Source organism: Hippopotamus amphibius, chromosome 2, assembly GCF_030028045.1.
Source record: "Hippopotamus amphibius kiboko isolate mHipAmp2 chromosome 2, mHipAmp2.hap2, whole genome shotgun sequence".
Taxonomy (NCBI): Eukaryota; Metazoa; Chordata; class Mammalia; order Artiodactyla; family Hippopotamidae; genus Hippopotamus; species Hippopotamus amphibius.
Genome location: NC_080187.1, coordinates 160,161,642 through 160,181,001, shown reverse-complemented (window position 1 = coordinate 160,181,001; position 19,360 = coordinate 160,161,642). Strand labels below are relative to the sequence as shown.

Here is a 19,360-nt window from a genome sequence, read left to right as displayed (position 1 = left end):
AGGACGAGAATGAGTCAGTTGTATGAGTAGATGTTTACAATCCCTTCCACCATTAATGGTAGAAGAACGAGGGTTAAGAAGTCTAAGTGAAGAGATTTCTTAGTCTATGGTAAATCATATATTGTCAAAAGAACCTTTTATGGATTATTTAATCACCATCAGAGCAAATTAATCACAGAAAATGTTAAACATTAATTATCTTAAATACCAAGTTAAATATTTAACCATGAATGGAAAGTGCCACATGAGCATGTCTTTGGTAAACATGGAAATTCGGAATCAGATAAATCAGAAAATTCTGAATCATCACTATAAAGCAAGGCTTGAGGAGTCTTCTAAGAAGGATCAAAAGACTCCAAGAAATATTAGGCTTTTACAGCATGTGATTATGCAGAATGTTGCTAAGTTGTGTAATAACAAGTCATAATAATATGGGACAATTGCAATTACATAAGAATTCCCCTTAACAAGCAACTTTTCCAAGGCAGATCTTCTATCTATAAGTGAAATACATTAACATCAGTGGAAGACGAACAAGAACAAATGAACATAAACTTTCTAAAAATCAGGAAGACTTTAAGGAAATCTTCCAACTTAGAATAAATATGCATTTAATTTGCTTCTAGATTCCCTTTTACCTGACTGGTTTTAATCACCACGATGAAAATTAATAAATGATTTGTCAGTGCTTTAGGAGACAGTGTAGTCTCCATCTGGTATAACCAAGGCTTGTGAAAACATTTTCCAGTACTACCCAGTGACAGAAAACATTGGTAAGGTAAGCTCTTACAGCTGAAATGCAGCAGTTGATTGCCAATGGAAGCTACAGGAAAGGATGATTAATATAAACAGGCTTTTGCCTGTGCTTCATAGCAACATTACATAAAGCAGTGCTATTTCAGGAGACTTTTATATTTTAATTTCCAAGAGTCCATAGGGTAATGCATTTTTTTCTTCATCTTGTTTGATCTTTGATATTTAAGACCAACTTCTGTGTTTTGTTTATTTTTTCTTTGCATTGGAAAAAGAACATAAAGTGAGTGACAACACATAATCAGGGCTAATTGGTATTTTTCAGAGAAAAAAAAGAAAACACCTTTTATGATGAGCCAAATGCAAACATTTTACAAATAGGGTATCTTGCACCAAATAATCATGTCAGCAAAAAAAGTGGTTATGTTGCATGCATGGAAGTATTTGTTAGTTTCAGATTTAATCACAGCAAGTGGTTTTAATTTATATTTCCCTAAAATTTGGCTATTACACAAAGCAAGAACTTTAAAGGACTAAATGATTGTCTTTTCCCTGAAGGAAAGAAACTGAAAGCTGATTTCAAACTGCAAAGAGTAAAAGAGACAAACCATTTTAAATAAAAATAAATAAAGGGGGTAGGTAAACCATGCGATGGCCAGCTTGTTTCACATAAGATGATTTAGTTTCCTTTAAAAAAAAAAAAACTTACTATTTTTTTCATTCGAAAAAATGATTAGGTTGATGCACGCTAATTATTCCCCCTTAAAATACTATCAAATATGTAGGGGTCTTCTTGTTGCACTTTTGGTAAGATGTGTGTTGTCGAAACAGGTGATGACAGCAGTACTATTTTGTGTTATTTTAGCCGTCACTAGCCTTCCTAGTATTTTTCACCACTCCCACTTGCTGGCAGTATATCATGGCACAGTTTCAACAGAATTCTACTATAAGCTGCAAGCTAACTGGGAAATGTCAACATGTAAAGCCATGTCTAGAATTAACCTGTCTTTAACAGGGGCAAACTCCCACACTTTCTTCTCTCTCAATACTTAATTACAGAAGAAGTATACCAAAAAGGAGTGGAGAGAGTTGGAGAGGCTAGAGGCAATTCTACAACAAAAAGGTAAGATAATCATGCAAAATCCACCATGAACATTTTAACTATGGAACTAGAAAACAATACTGTTTCTCTTGTCAGGGAACAAACTCTTCTAATTAAGAACCACATGGCCATCTGAGTAAGAGTCTCAATCCCTCTAAAGTGAAAGGATCATGCCCTTCAGCTTATTGTGATGCATGCCACGTCCTTTCCTCTGTGGAACATCTGACTCTAATTGAACAGCTATTGAGGTTCCTGCTGTGACATCCTAGAGGCATCCTCACACTTTGAGGCACCAGACTTGGCTGTGATCTGCCACATGTCCCCTTTAATGACAAAAGGTCAACATTCTATCCCCAGCCAAGTTGCACACTATGTGTGGCTTCTCTTAGCACTGCCCCATGCCTGTGACCTTGAAAAATGACCAGCAACCGTAGGACAAATCGGCCAAGCCCCTGAAGGTCATGGCCCCCATGTAACCTAATCAGCATCTCTAAATAATTTGTCAGAGTCAAGTTGAGAGTCATACACTGGAGGGACATTGCTGCCCACATACCTGAAACCTTTCTCAGATAAGTGGATCCATAAGGATTTCTGTGGAAAAGGCATGGAAACAAAAAAGAAATGTTCAAAACTTTTGGAAAGATTTGACAAAACAAAGTAAAAGGTGGTTTTCAGATTTTAAAAAAATCGATTAAATCATTTCCTGGATTCTCAACAATATGAGAAAATCTCACTGAGAAAAGAACAGAGATCTAAGGATCTGGACTGTCTTCAATACAAGTGGCCTCTGACAATGCTAATAGCATCCTGGGGATCATAAAATGACATGAAAAAGAGTTCAGATGTTGTCTCTTGGGGAGCTCACATCTCATTTGGGCTATTTATCTTGTGTCCTCTCAAAAAATCAATTTGTTTTAAACCCTACTGTCAAGGAGAATAAACAGAAATATTTCTCGTTCTCTCTTGTGCATATATAGTTCAGAGCTACTCATACTGTTCTAGCACAAAACAAAACACAATGTATTTCCAACCTAGTTTTGACTGATGTTTCATTTATATCCAAGTTTTTAACAACTGTGGATAATGTAAATATGCTGGTGGGGTCTACTGAAACATCAAAAAAGATTCTACCTAATTATAGGCCACATAGCATAAATTGTTGATTTCGTTTAAATAGTATAAAGTTAAATTAATTTTGAAAAAATGGACACAGACCCTGACAGAATTATAGGAATTATTAAAGTAATTAGCTTATAACTACTGCTTTTGAATTGTTGACTTCCAGATCTATATTATCTAGATTAGATCTCTCTAATGCCCAGATCCAGCTTTTACATTGCTTCCTGGGAAGCTCCACCTTGATGTCTCAGGAGTCCCCGAATCTCCATCTGACCAGAACACATCTCTCAGCTCTCTTCCCAGCACACCATCAACCTGTTCCTCCTTTGGCTTTTCCCATACATTCTACATGCAATAATTCAAATCAGAAACTGGACTTCATCCTAGATGGCTTTACCCCTCACTTCCAAGCAGTCTCTAAATCCTGGGATTTCTAACTCCTTGACTTCTCTCAAATCTCTTCCCCTCTCTCCATTTCTACTGTCCTCATCAAATGTCAGGCCTTCATTATTTCTTGACTGGATTTTAACAATATCCTCTACTATGGCTCTTTCTGCTTCAAGTTTCTCTCTCGCTTTTCATGCATCTCTAATATTACTATTCCATTACCTCAGTGGTTACCCACCACCCATAGGACAAAGACTCACCCAAACGCCATCTCTTTGTCTGGGATTTCACCTACAATCTTCAACTCTTTCTCCTCAGTGGACTTCCTGTTTTCTGGCCCTAGAAAAGTAACTGCAGGTCCTGTTTGACTCTGGCCCTCTGGACACCAGGGGTTGGAACGCCCTGAGTTCCCTGTCTGCCTTCTGAATGCCACTTGGGCACCTCCAAAGAGAATGATGTCCCTTTTCCACAGTTCCTTGTTTATACCTTGTTTCTTATAATAATTTTATACACATCTATCCCCTTTCCCACCAAGCTGTGAGCTCCTCAAAAAACAGAATCCATGTGCTGTCCATATTTCTGTCTTAGCATCTATCACAATGTATGGTACATAGGAGGAAAATAATGTTGAGTAGATAAATAAATGAACCAATTAAGCACTGAAAAGATTCTTCAATTCTTAGATTCAAAGCTACATAAATAAGGCAGAAAATATAGAGGCAAACTGATGGCATGTACAGTCTGAATAGTTCCTAATAAACATTAGTGAAATATTATTTATAGGGAAGAAAATTAAGTCCCTGAGAAACATAATGCTAATTATATAAAAATCCAGGAGGTACCTTACATTTGCATCATACCATTAGTAGAAAAGAGTAAAAACACTTACAGATAAAGGTGAAGTTTTAGGAAATCTGAATTTTATTTTCAATCAATTGTAACCTAAGGGCAAATTAAATTTTCTCATCTGAAAAACTAAAAATGACATCATAACCCTATTACTTTTTACCATTTCATGATCATAAGTGTTATCAAAGTCTGAGGTGTGTGGTTTAGCATCACATTTTTGGTATGAATATCCGCAAGGCACTAGACAAAGACTTCTTAAGTAACTGATGCAGAAGTACACGCTCTAAAAAAGAAGATAAAGTGGAAAGCCCCATAAGTTCCTTAGCTCAGGCCAGCTTTCTGATTGCATAAGATTTACTATAAAGATTGAGCTGAAAAAGTTGCAAAAAATCTTAACATCAGTATAGCAGATGTTAGACATACTTTGAGCTCCAGATGTCCACAAAGAGCCTTGCTACACTGAGTCAGACCCATGGGTCACCCATCCCAGAATCACATGTCTTTACAGAGATCAAGGGACAATTGTAGGATGCCATGATTTTCCACCAAAATGCCAAACTCAACATGATAAGAAAGTATTTCTCAAACATGCCTAGTTTCCTAAATAACTTATTGAAAAGCTATCATTCTCAAGTTGATTCAAATCCTTCCTGAAAAACAAAATTTCCTACAGACTCCCAATCTGGACCTAGAGAATTGGCTGGACTTGAATCAGAATTGTTTTCAGAATTGCAGGATGAGAAAGTCCAACACAGAGGGCTTTAAAGGGATTTCACCAAGGGCAGGGAAATACTGTCCACAATAACTATGCAAATTTAGAGCCATTTTTAGACGTTACCTTCAATTTAATATAAATTTCATATTTTTTTCATTGTAAATGATCAGAAACCAACACAACTGTAAATGTAGAAAAAAAATGCAGAAGCTATAACTTTGTCACACATCTTTATTACCTTTAAGAATAACTAATGAAAAACATTCACACACACACACACACACACACACACACACACACAAAAATCAAATGGGGGGAAAAAGAGAGAAGCTGTAAAAGGAAAAGCCCAAAAGATCCTTTTAAGTGTAAGACACATAAATTTTTCTTTCTCTCTCTTTTTTTAACAGCCCTCCTCTGTGGGGGGAAAAAAGGTTTTATGTGATCAGTCAGAACTTCTAGATAGTAACTGAAACAGAGAAACAGACAGTAAAAGGAGTTAGGGTCCGACCATGGAGACCAAAACAGAGTTCATGTTCTTCCCATTACTCCTAGAAATATTCACCTCAAAAAGATAAATGAGATAAATTTATTCTTACAACCTCAGATGCCAAAGTCCTCTCTAAATCTTTTGAACCCAAAATTCTTTATCAAATCCATTTGGCATTAGATATAATACTTTATTTTGAACTGCTTTACCGTGAGATTTAAACAACTCTTTCCATGCTAGGAATTAGGAAATTGCTTATTAGGTCATATCTTCATTGGGTTTGTTTATCCATGTTTGAACATGATTTGTTTATGGAGTCATCTTTTTGGGTAAAAACTTCTAATCCATATTTAGAAGCACTGAATTAGTTCTAAGTACATTTTAATCTTTGAACACTTGCTAAGAGGTATAGCAAACTGATGTTGGGGATAATATATGACTCCAGAATTAAGACTTCATACTGGCACTTCCTATGTCCAAAGCAATTTCTCTGTCTCATGAAATGAAAAAGTTTCTCCTTGATATTCCTTTCATGGAATGCGAGAAATATATGTGTGCATATGTGTATGTATATGTATGTATGTGTATGTATATGTATATGTATATATGTATATATATCAGCCCAAAGACTTGAAATATCCAAGGGCTGAATTTTTTGTAACAGATAGTAGGAATTTTGATTGAATCAGAGATATACACTCACTTGATTTGCAATCAAAATGTTTCCTTAATAAAGACCGCAGATCACATTATATCACATACTTAAACACAAAGGCAAATAATGGTGATGAATGAAAGTAAAGAGCTTGCCAATGAATTTCATTCCCTGTAAGTGAAATTATACCACCATAAAAAAGCTCTTATTCTGTATAGATGTCCTGCAGATATTTTGTTTTGTCGGTTCTCCAACCTTTTCTTTTCTGATTACTAATTTCAACTCTGGAAATCAGTCAAATAAAAACAAACACAAAAAATGTAGCTGAAGAAACAAGTTTTGAGGTTTTTCCATATTGGGCAAGTAAATCAGTTAACCTTTCTTCTAAATACTGTGTTAATTTTAAGAACTTTTTTTTCCTAGTTATATTTTAGGAAGGGCAAAATTTCTTTAAACATTATATCTACCCTCGTACAGAGACACATGTGAAAAATAGGTAAAATAATTCTTGGTATCAGTTACAGTTTTATTTCCATAGAAAATTTAGAATTATAAAATAGGCTCCCTTTAAAATTTTATGTTCACACACAGGTGGTAGGGATGTGATATAATTTTTTAAAATATGATTTTAAGTCAGTTTAACTATGTTTATATTTACATCATTTTTAAATCATGGCAGGTTAACTATTCTTTATAATCAGCACAGCTACCCTAACAGAATCTCTAAACAAACTAATGTAAATATTATTTGAGAGGCTCCACATGCTGAGAAGGTATCATGTGTCTTTAAAAAAAAATTGGGCCATTCCCAAGTAGAGACTTTCCATCACACCTCCTTTAAGTGTCCCTTCAAGAACTGCCACGAGAGAGAGAAGACAGACGTGTTTTATGTAGTAATGCTACACTGAATGAAAATTTTAATATTTTTACCTCCATTTTTGCAGTCTGGGTTTCACAGATAATTATAGCAGAAAAAAGTTACAAAAATAGAAAAGGAGAAGCACTAGCAATTCCATAGATCCTATGGGAAATGTTATGGTGCTTAACCCAAAAGGAATTCTAAAATTAACCAAAGTTAATTTGCTCATCTTTGTTCAATTAATATTGGTCACATACTATGCATATATTAGAAAAACAAATTATATTGATAATTATTGATTAATGATTTACAATCAATCATATGGGAAAGTGGATCTGTTTGCTTTCAACTGTTCCATAAAACAACTTTTAGATTTTTAGGTCTAATGCATTCTTAAAAATTGAGGTCTCCTTTAAGATTGTTTAGATACTAATAAACAAGCTAGAAATTGTAGCCCAATGAACTCTGCCCTAGAACTGTTTTTGTTTCTATGTGAAATTCACCTAGTCATAATCTGTACCATACTCAAAGGAGATAATAGTGGTACCAATGATTTTTCTATTAAAGAGGAAAATATTTCATTTGTTCATTCAATGAACATACACTGAGCATTTTCTACATGCAAGGCACATATTGGGTTCTAAAGAAACAAAAATAGAGTCCTTTACTCTCAATGAAAAGACAATATAATAGAAAAAATTACAATATGTTTATGGAAATTGACAAGCTATTTCTTGTCATGAAAATGCAAAATTTACATGGAAATGCAAAAGCTAAGAATAGCTAAGTCAATCATGATAAGGCACAAAGTTAGAGGGCTTATACTACCACATATCAAGATGTATAATAAAACTATAGTAAGACAATGTGATAGTGGTATAAGAATAACCAAATATGTCAATGGAATAGAATTTTAAAATCCACAAGTAAATCCATGCATATAGGATCACAGGATTCATAATTAATGCACCACTGAAGAACTATAAGGAAAGGAAGGTCTTTTCAATAAATGGTACTAGGACAATTGGATATCCATATAGGAAAAAAAAAAGGAATCTTGACTCTTATACCACATTACATACAAAAATCAAGTCCAGATGGATTGTACACATAAACATAAAGTAAAACAATAAAATTTTAAAGGGAAACCACAGAAGATAATTTTCAGAAATTTGGGATGGACAAAGATTTATTAAACAGGTTATAGAAACTACTATATAAAAGAAAATATAAATTAGGTTACATCAATTTTTAAAAAATTTTCACCAAAAGAATAATTACAAGAGTGAAAAGGAAAGCCACAGGGTGGGGGAAGATATTTGCAATATGTATATCAACAAATGACTTCTATCCTGAAGATGTAAATAACTGTCACAAATCAATAAGAAAAAGCCAGGGGAAAAAAGGGGTTTAAGACTTAAAAGTCACTTCACATAAATGAATATAAGAAAAAGTTCTCCAATGAATTAGTCATCATGAAAATACAAATTAGACCCACAATGCAATATCACAATACACCCATCAGAATGGCTAAAATGACCACACACACACATACACACACACATTACTAACTGTCATTGAGGATGTGGAACAACTGAAACTCCCATATGTTGGTAGTCCGTAAACTGGTAAAATCAGTTTGGAAAACTGACAGGATCTGCTATAGTCCACTCTCACCATTCTCACCACTCTCTACCAGTGGTGAGAATGGACTATAGCAGATACCGTCAGTTTTCCAACATAGTTTTGGAAATCCTAGCCACAGCAATCAGAGAAGAAAAAGAAATAAAAGGAAGAGAAATTGGAAAAGAAGAAGTAAAACTGTCACTATTTGCAGATGACAGGATACTACTATACATAGAAAATCCTAAAGATGCCACCAGAAAACTACTAGAGCCAATCAATGAATTTGGTAAAGTTTCAGGGTACAAAGTTAATACACAGAAATCTCTTGCATTCCTATACAGTAACAATGAAGGATCAGAAAGAGATATTAAGGAAACAATCCCATTTACCATTGCAACAAAAAGAATAAAATACCTAGGAATAAACCTACCTAAGGAGGCCAAAGACCTGTACTCAGAAAACTGTAAGATACTGATAAAAGAAATCAAAAAGGACACAAACAGATGGAGAGATATACCATATTCTTGGATTAGAAGAATCAATATTGTGAAAATGACTATAGATTCAATGCAATCCCTACCAAATTACCAATGGCACTTTTCACAGAATTAGAACAAAAAATTTTACAATTTGTATGGAAACACAAAAGACCACAAAAATAACCAAAGCAATGTTGAAGAAGAAAAATGGAGCTGGAGGAATCAGTCTCCCTGACTATACTACAAAGCTACAGTAATCAAGACAGTATGGTACTGGCACAAAAACAGAAATATAGATCAATGGAACAGGATAAAAAGCCCAGAGATAAGAAACAATAAACGTTGGAGAGGGTGTGGAGAAAAGAGAACTCTCCTGCACTGTTGGTGGGAATGTAAGTTGGTACAGCCACTATGGAAAACTGTTTGGAGGTTCCTTAAAAAACTAAAAATAGAACTACCATATGATCCAGTAATCCCACTACTGGGCATATACCCAGAGAGAACCATAATCCAAAAAGAAACACGTACCGTAGTGTTTATTGCAGCACTATTTACAATAGCCAGGACATGGAAGCAACCTAAATGCCCATCAACAGATGAATGCATAAAGAAGATGTGGCATATATGTACAATGGAATATTACTCAGCTATAAAAAGGAATGAAATGGAGCTATATGTAATGAGGTGGATAGACCTAGAGTCTGTCATACAAAATGAAGTAAGCCAGAAAGAGAAAAACAAATACTGTATGCTAACTCATATATACAGAATCTAAAAAAAAAAAAAAATGGTACTGATGAACCCAGTGACAGGGCAAGAATAAGGATGCAGATGCAGAGAATGGACTGGAGGACACGGGGTTGGGGGAGCAGGGGGTGAAGGGGAAGCTGGGAAGAAGTGAGAGAGTAGCATAGACATATATACACTACCAAGTGTAAAACAGATAGCTAGTGGGAAGTTGCTGTATAACAAAGGGAGATCAACTTGATGATGGGTGATGCCTTAGAGGGCCAGGACAGGGAGGGTGGGAGAGAGTCATGGGAGGGAGGGGATATGGGGATATACGTATAAGTACAGCTGATTCACTTTGGTGTACCTCAAAAGCTGGTACAAGAATGTAAAGCAATTATATTCCAATAAAGAGCTAAAAAAAAAAAAAAAAAGCCCAGAGATAAACCCACGCACCTATGGTCACCTAATCTATGACAAAGGAGGCAAGAATATACAATAGAGAAAAAGTCTCTTCAATAAGTGGTGCTGGGAAAACTGGACAGCTATATGTAAAAGAATGAAATTAGAACAATCCCTAACACCATACACAAAAATAAGCTCAAAATGGATTAAAGACCTAAATGTAAGACCAGACACTATAAAACACTTATATAAGACACTATAAAACTCTTAGAGGAAAACATAGGTACAATACTCTTTGACATAAATCACAGCAAGATCTTTTGTGATCTACCTTCTAGAATAATGAAAATAAAAACAAAAATAAACAAATGGAACCTAATTAAAATTAGAAGCTTTTGCACATCAAAGGAAACCATAAACAAGATGAAAAGACAACCCTCAGAATGGGAGAAACTATTTGCAAATGAAACAACTGACAAGGGATTAATCTCCAAAATATACAAACAGCCCATGTAGCTCAATATGAAAAAAACAAACAACCCAATCAAAAAATGGGTGGAAGACCTAAACAGACATTTCTCCAAAGAAGACATACAGATGGCCAAGAGGCACATGAAAAGCTGCTCAACATCACTAACTATTAGAGAAATGCAAATCAAAACTACAAGGAGGTATCACCTTACAGCAGTCAGAATGGCCATCATTAAAAAAAATCTAGAAACGATAAATGTTGGAGAGGGTGTGGAGAAAAGGGAACCCTCCTAAACTGCTGGTGGGAATGTAAATTTGTACAGCCACTAAGGAGAACGGTATGGAAGTTTCTCAAAAAACTAAAAATACAACTATCAAATGACTGCACAATCCCATTCCTGGGCATGCACCCAGAGAAAACCATAAATCAAAAAGATACAAGCACACCAATGTCCACTGCAGCACCATTTACAATAGCCAGGACATGGAAGCAACCTAAATGTCCATCAACAGAGGAATGGATAAAGATGTGGTACATATATACAATGGAATATGACTCAGCTATAAAAAGGGAATGAAATTGTGCCATTTGCAGAGATGTGGATGGACCTAGAGACTGTTATACAGAGTAAAGTAAGTCAGAAAGAGAAAAACAAATGTTGTATAATATCGCTTATATGGAATCTAGAAAAAATGGTACAAATGAACTTATTTGCAAAGCAGAAATAGAGACACAGATGTAGAGAACAAACTTATGAATACCAAGGGGGAAACGGAGGGTGGGATGAATTAGGAGATTGGGATTGACTATATACACTACTATGTATAAAATAGATAACGAATGAGAACATATTATATAGCACAGGGAATTCTCTTCACTGTTCTGTGGTGCCCTAAATGGGAAAAAAAATTCAAAAAAGAGAGGAGGATATATGTATATGTATAGCTGATTCACTATGCTGTATAGTAGAAACTAACACAACATTGTAAAGCAACTATATGCCAATAAAAATTAATAATAAAAAAAAGAATGGCTAAAATGAATGAACACACACACACACACACACACACACACACACACACAAACATTACCAAGTGTCAATGAGGATGTGGAACAACTGAAACTCCCATATATTGATGGAGTATAAATTGGTAAAGTTAGTTTGGAAAACTGACAGGATCTGCTATAGCCAAATATGCACATACCTTATGACAAAACAGTTCCATTCTAAGAATATTTCCAAAAGAAAGATATATATTCACCAAAACATATGTATAAGAATGTTCATAAATGTATCAATAGTATCTTCAAATACGATTAGACCATTAGGAGTAAAACAAATTATTTTACTGTAATACTATACTGCAATTAAAATGAATGAACTATAGCTAAATAAAACAAAATGTATAAATCTTCTAAATATATTGAGTTAAAGAATACAGACCCACACATACTGTATGATTCCACTTCAATAAACTTCAAAAGAAGGCAAAACTAACCTAGGGTAGTAGTTTTTGGAATAGTGTTTACCCTTCCTTGGGATAAAGGAATATCTAGAAGGGGAAAGAAAGGGGACTTCTTGGGTGCTGATTACGTTCTGTGATGCTAGTTTAGATAGCCATGTTCACTTTGTGAAAATTTTGTTAGGTTGAACATTTATGATTTGTGCACTTTTTGTATGTATGCTATACTTTAACTAAGCGTCACTTTAAAAATTACAGTATGAAAACTTTCAATTCTGGCCATGATGTGGTCTCCCACTGTAAACAAATGAACTTGCCCTCCCACCAAAAACAACAAGAAATGGACAAAATGCAGAGCAGCTGTTTTCAGAAAATGATAAGCAGCAGTGCAGGGCTGTTTTCCCTAAAAGAAGGGAAAAAATAAAATTATCTCTATGACTGCCTTTGCATTTCTCCTGGAAATAATTTCTAGACTGCAGTGAGGAAGGGGCAATCCAACCAAAGTACAGTGGTCCCTTTAATTGAAGAGATAGAGATTAGAACTCAGGAAGGCCCAGCCAGTTCTAATTTGGAGGACAGAATACCAGAGAGGAATCAGCTATGCAGAGAAGGAGCTCCAGAAATCTTCAGGAGGGTCCTCTTGGTTTTTTGCTAAATGTAGGATGCACATATGTATAATAAAATTCTGCAAGACCAAACAAACAACTACGAGGGAATATATTCTCAGAGCTCACATAGGGCTGGACAATATTCACATGCTTTAAACAGCCAGAGTAAAGAGACATCATTGAAAACATGGAACATTCTGTAGAGACACCAAAAGGGTCACAACTCTGTAGCAAGGCTAAAGTAGTGGTAAAATAAGAGATACTGTAGATCCATTCTAAACAACTTAAAAACAAGCTTTGAAAGAATCAAGATGATCCCACAAGTAACTTAACTACCTGAAAAACAAACACTTTAAAGGAGAATAGTGATATCCAGACACTCAACAATGTAACATATACAATATCCAGTAGCCCATCAAAAATAACAAAGATACTGGAAAACACGACCTATATCCAGGAGAAAAATCAGTCCACAGAAACAGACCCAGAAATGACAGAGATGATGAAATTAGTAAAGATTTTAAAGCAGCTATAGTATATATATCAAGAGTTTAACGAAAAACTATAAATTGTATATTTAAGAAGCATAAAAAATCTCAAGTAGAATGAAGAAAAAGAAGACCATTCAAGGCTAAATTATATTCAAATTGCTATAAAGCAATGATAAAGAGAAAATCTTAATTTCAGCCACCAAAAAAAAAAAAAAAAGCCTATGTACGGAACAAAGATAAAAAAATGACAGTAGAATTATTATCAGAAATTTATGACAAAGCAATAGACAAATATTTTAAAGTAATGACAGAAAAAAAATGACAACCTCACTTTTTATATCCAGAGAAAAATATCTTTAAAAAGCAAAAGTAAAATACTTTCCTTCACACAAAATTTGAGAACATTCATTGCCTGCACCTCCTTGTACTATAAAAAATATTAAAGGAAGTCCTTATAGGCAGAAGAAAAATGATACCAGATGGAAATTTGGATCTCCACAAAGAAATGAAGAACATCAGAAATGATAAATGTGTGAGTAAATGTAAAATAGTTTTTCTTATTTTTAAATTTATTCAAACAACAGTAGATTGCTAAAAGCAAGAAAAAAAATAGTAACAATGTATTGTGGGGTTTATAATATATGCAGAAGTAAAATGCATGACAGCAATAGCACAAAGAACAGGATGCAAAAAGTGGAAACATTCTGTGGTGAAGTTATTATATAATATGGAATGTGGTACAATATTAGTTAAAGGTAGACTAAATTAAAGTCTTTCACCTTTTTTGTTAAGTTTATTCCTATTTTATTCTTTGTGATACTATTGTAAATGGGATTGTTGCCTCAATTTCCTTTCAAATAGTTCATTGTTAATGTATAGAAAAATGCAACTGATTTTTATACATTGATTTTTGTATCCTGAAACTTTGCTGAATTTGTTTATTAGTTCTAACAATTTTTTGGTGGAGACTTTAGAATTTGCTTGTAAAGGATCATGTCAACTGCAAAGAGATATAATTTACTCCTCTCTTTCAGATTTAGATGCCTTTTATTTCCTTTTCTTGCCTAACTGCTCTGGCTAGTACTTCCAGTACTTTGTGTAATAGAAGTGAGCAAGTGTGAGCATCCTTGTCTTGTTACTGATTTAGAAAAAATCTTTCGGTTTTTCACCACTTTAGCTGTGGGCATATCATATGTTACCTTTCTTATGTTGAGGGACATACCTTCTATAGTTAATTTGTTCATTTTTTATCAAGAAAGGTATTAAATTTTGTCAAATGCATTTTCTTCATCTATTGGGATGATTATATGATTTTTATCCTTCATTCTATTAACGTGATGTATCACATTTATTGATTTGTGTATGTTAAACCATCCTAGCACCTCAGGGATAAACTCTTCTTGATCATGATGTTCAATGCTTTTAATGTATTGTTGAATTTAGTTTGCTAGTATTTTGGTGAGGATTTTTGCAACTACCTGCATCAGGAATGTTGGCTTGTAATTTTCTTTCTTTGTACTGTCCTTATCAGTCTTTGGATTGATGAAAGAAATTAAAGAAGACACAAATAAATGGAAAGACATCCAATGTTCATGAATTAGAAGACAATATTGTTAAAATGACCATACTAATCAAAGCAATCTACAAATTCAATGCTATTCCCATCAAAATCCCAATGACACTTTTTTACAGAAATAGAAAAAAAATCCTGAAATTCATATGGAACAACAAAATCTAGCGGTCTTTAGAAAGAAGACCAAAACTGGAAGCCCCACACATCCTTATTTCAAAATATATTACAAAGTAATAGTATTTAAAAATTATGGTATTGTCAAAAAGTCACACATATTGACCAATGGAACAGAATAGAGAGCTGAGAAATAAACCCATTCATATATGGTCAACTAAACTTCAACAAAGTTGCCAAGAATACACAATGAGGAAAAGATAGTTTCTTCAACAAATGGTGTTAGAAAAACTGGATATCCAAATGCAAAATGATGAAATGGAACACTTATCTAACACCATACACAAAAATAAACTCAAAATGTATTAAAGACTTAAATAAAAGACTTGAAATTGTAAAACTCCTAAAAGAAAACATAGTGGAAAAGCTTTATGACATGGGTCTTGGCAATGATTTCATGAACATCACACCAAAAGCACAGCAACAAAAGGCAAAAATAGTCAAGTGGGACTATATAACACTGAAAAGTTTCTGCACAGCCAAGAACTACCAACAGAGTGCAAGACAACATATAGAATGGGAGAAAATATTTGTAAACCAGGTATCTGATAAGGGGTTAATTTCCAAAATATCTAAGGAACTCCTACAATTCAAGAGCCAAAAAAACAAATCACTCAATTTATAAATGAGCAAAAGACTTAGAATAGACATTTCTCCAAAGAAGGCATGCAAATGGCCAATAGGTATATGAAAAGGTGCTCAAAATCACTAATCATGAGGGAATGCAAATCAAAACCATAATGAGATACCACTTCCCACCTGTTAGAATGGCTATTACCAAAAAAAAACAAAAGATAACAACTGTTAGCAAGGTTGTAGAGAAATTGGATCCCTTATACTCTATTGGTGGGAATGTAAAATGGTGTAGCAGCTATGGAAAACAGTATGGAGGTTCCTCAAAAAATTAAAAATAGCACTACCATATGATCCAGCAATCTCACTTCTGAGTATATATCCACAAGAATTGAAATGAGGACCTCAAAGAGATTACCTGCACTCACATATTCATTCTATCATTATTCACAATAACCAAGATATGCAAACAGCCCAAATGTCCATTGACAGACAAATGAATAAAGAAAATGCAGTATATACATACAATGGGATATTATTCTGCCTTCAAAAAAAGAAAACCTACCATTTGTTAGAACATGCATGGAACTTGAACATATTATGCTAAGTGAAAACAGGTCAGTCACGGACAAATAATGCATGATCCACTTACACGAAGTATCTAAAATAGTCAAAGTATCTAAAATATCTAAAAAGGATTTTTTACTTATAGAAATAGAAAATAGATTGGTGGGTGCCAGGGTATGGGGGGAGGGGGAAGTGGGGAGTTGTTCAATGGGTATAAAGTTTCAGCTATGCTAGATGAATAAATTCTAGATATGTGCTGTATAACCTAGTGCCAATGGTTAACAATGTGGTATTGAGCCTTAGAAATTTGTTAATAGTGTAGATCTCATGTTAAGTGTTCTTACTACACACACACAAGGAAACTTTTGGAGGTAATGGATATGTTTATTACCTTGACTGTGGTGACGGTACAGATCTTTTTTTGACCCACCTCCTAGAGTAATGGAAATAAAAACAAAAATAAATAAGTGGGACCTAATGAAACTTAAAAGCTTTTGCACAGCAAAGGAAACTATAAATAACACGAAAAGACAACCCTCAGAATGGGAGAAAATATTTGCAAATGAATCAACAGACAAAGGATTAATCTCCAAAATATATAAACAGTTCATCCAGCTCAATATCAAAAAAAACAAACAACCCAATCCAAAAATGGGCAGAAGATCTAAATAGGCATTTCTCCAAAGAAGACATACGGATGGCCAAGAGGTACATGAAAAGCTGCTCAACATCACTAATTATTAGAGAAATGCAAATCAAAATTTTAATAAGGTATCACCTCACACCAGTTAGAATGGGCATCATCAGAAAATCAACAAACAATAAATGCTGGAGAGGGTATGGATAAAAGGGAACCTTCTTGCACTGTTGGCGGGAATGTAAATTGATACAGCCACTATGGAAAACAGTATGGAGGTTCCTTAAAAAACTAAAAATGGAATTATCATATGACCCAGCAATCCCACTATTGGGTATATACCCAGAGAACACCATAATTTAAAAAGACACATGCACCCCAATGTTCATTGCAGCACTATTTACAATAGCCAGGACATGGAAGCAACCTAAATGGCGATCAACAGATGAATGGATAAAGAAGATGTGGTACATATATAAAATGGAATATTACTCAGCCATAAAAACGAATGAAACTGGGACATTTGTAGAGACGTGGATGGACCTAGAGACTGTCATACAGAGTGAAGTAAGTCAGAAAGAGAAAAACAAACGTATATTAATGCATACATGAGGAATCTAGAAAAATGGTACAAATCAACCAGTTTGAAGTCAGAAATAGAGACACAGATGTAGAGAACAAACATATGGACACCAAAAGGCGAAAGTGGGGCAGGTTGGGGGAGGATGAATTGGGAGATTGGGATTGCCATATATACATTACTAATAAGAAAAAAAATACCAAATTGTACACTCTAAATATATACAGTTTATTGTATGTTAACTGTATCTCAATAAAAGTTTAAAAAAAATTTATAAAAAATAAAAATATAAAGCTAATGAGGTGATAAAGATGATAAAATACAACAGTAAAAAATAATCCTAATGAAAGCAAGGATAGAGAGATAAGGGAACAAACTAAAGTGGAACAAAAAGAAAACAATGAACAGCATAGTAATCTTCAACCCAGCTATGTCAATAATTATATTAAATGTGAAAGGTTTAAACCATTACATGGCAGATTTTATCCAATTAGAGTAAATTAAAACATAAGTCCCAATTATATGCTGTCTAGCAGACACCCACTTTAAATATAACAACACTGATAGGCTAAAAAACAAAAGAGATATATTGTGCAAACACTAACTATTAAAAAAAACAGAAATGACTGTTAATACTAGACAATGTAGACTTAAGAATAGCAATATTATCAGAATAAAGAAAGACATTTCATAATGATAAAAGGGTCAAATCATCAAAAAACCCCCACAATAACTAAATGTGCACTCACCTAGTAAAAATATACATGAAGCAATGACAGACGAAACTGAACACAGAAATAGACAAATTCACAAACGTAATTGTTAGCTGAAGACAGAAAATCAGTAAGTATATAGAAGAGGTGAATAGCATCAACCTCAGCTTGACCATACTGACATTTATAAACCCCTCCATTCAACAACTGCAGGACGCAGTCTTTCAAGTGTACGAGAAGCACTACCAAAATAGACTATGTGCTGGACAATAAAACTAGTTTCAATAAATTTGATGAAATTGAAATTAAAAGGGTATGCTCTTTGACATGAAATTAAAAATCAATAACTGATAAATATCCAGAAAATCCCTAATTGTTTGGAATTAAAAACACAATTCAAAATAACTCATGTCACAAAGAAATCATAACAGAAATTAGAAATATTTTTAGCTGAATGATAACAAAAACACAATGTATCAAAACTTGACCTTGGGGTAGGCAACAATTTCTTAGCAGGACACAAAAAAGCATTACCCATAAAAAAAAAGACATTAATTTAATGTCTATTAATAAATTTAAACAAAGACATTTGAGGGAGAACAGAAGACCCTTGGAAGAGGGAGAAGAAAGATGTCAGTCACAGTAGGTGGGGCAGTAGCAGGGAATTTCTCAGAACTATCCAAGGATACAGGTGGAGCGACATTTATCTTAAGATGCCAAATAACAAAACCAAGAAGTCAGATAAAAGAGAAAGCAGAGAGGGTAATATAGGTAATGAAACACATTAGGATTAGTACGTGAAAAAGCACCTGGGTTAGGACCAGCTCGGTGGATTTAGAAGAGATCGTGGTTTAGAACACTAGCTTCTACAGTAGTTTGGATATTTAACTACACTGGCACTCATAAGTTAAATATTCTGGAATACATTTGTAATGTTTGTATGGTGCTCCCACCCACAAAAAAATGAACTGTGAAGACTACTTGCTGTTTGCAGCTAAACCTGGGCATTTGTGCAGCAATTCCATATCACTGAAAAGTTATAATACGCAAGCCCTCATAGAATATGTCTCATTTTTTTACTGTGGCACATTAGAGAAATTTCTAGGTTGTACTGATACCACTAATGACTTTTTTTTAAAAGCATGTAAAATTATTGAATTCACAAAATGATATTTTAGACATCTGAATAAATAAGAATGTTTTCAATACATCTTTAGCTATCTCAATCCAGAAATAGCCTGAACCTATTCTTTATCACTTATTCTCTCTTCCAAGGGTCATCTCTATGTTTGGAGTTCTAAAGATTGAAAGGTGAAGTGACAGAGAGGCCTCTTTCTATTTTAT

General features: G+C 34.1%; 1 protein-coding gene across 5 annotated transcripts in view; it reads right to left on the bottom strand.

Moving 5' to 3' along the window:
- Positions 1–19,360, bottom strand: part of SLC25A21 (solute carrier family 25 member 21) — a 478,694-nt gene that overhangs the window by 225,005 nt on the left and 234,329 nt on the right. The window contains exon 3 of one of the 5 annotated variants that reach the window (XM_057720565.1): positions 16,478–16,519. The exons of the other annotated variants lie outside the window; for them this stretch is intronic. The gene's annotated coding sequence lies outside the window, so the exon portion shown is untranslated. The remainder of the gene's footprint in view (positions 1–16,477; positions 16,520–19,360) is intronic. 5 annotated transcript variants of the gene reach the window in all.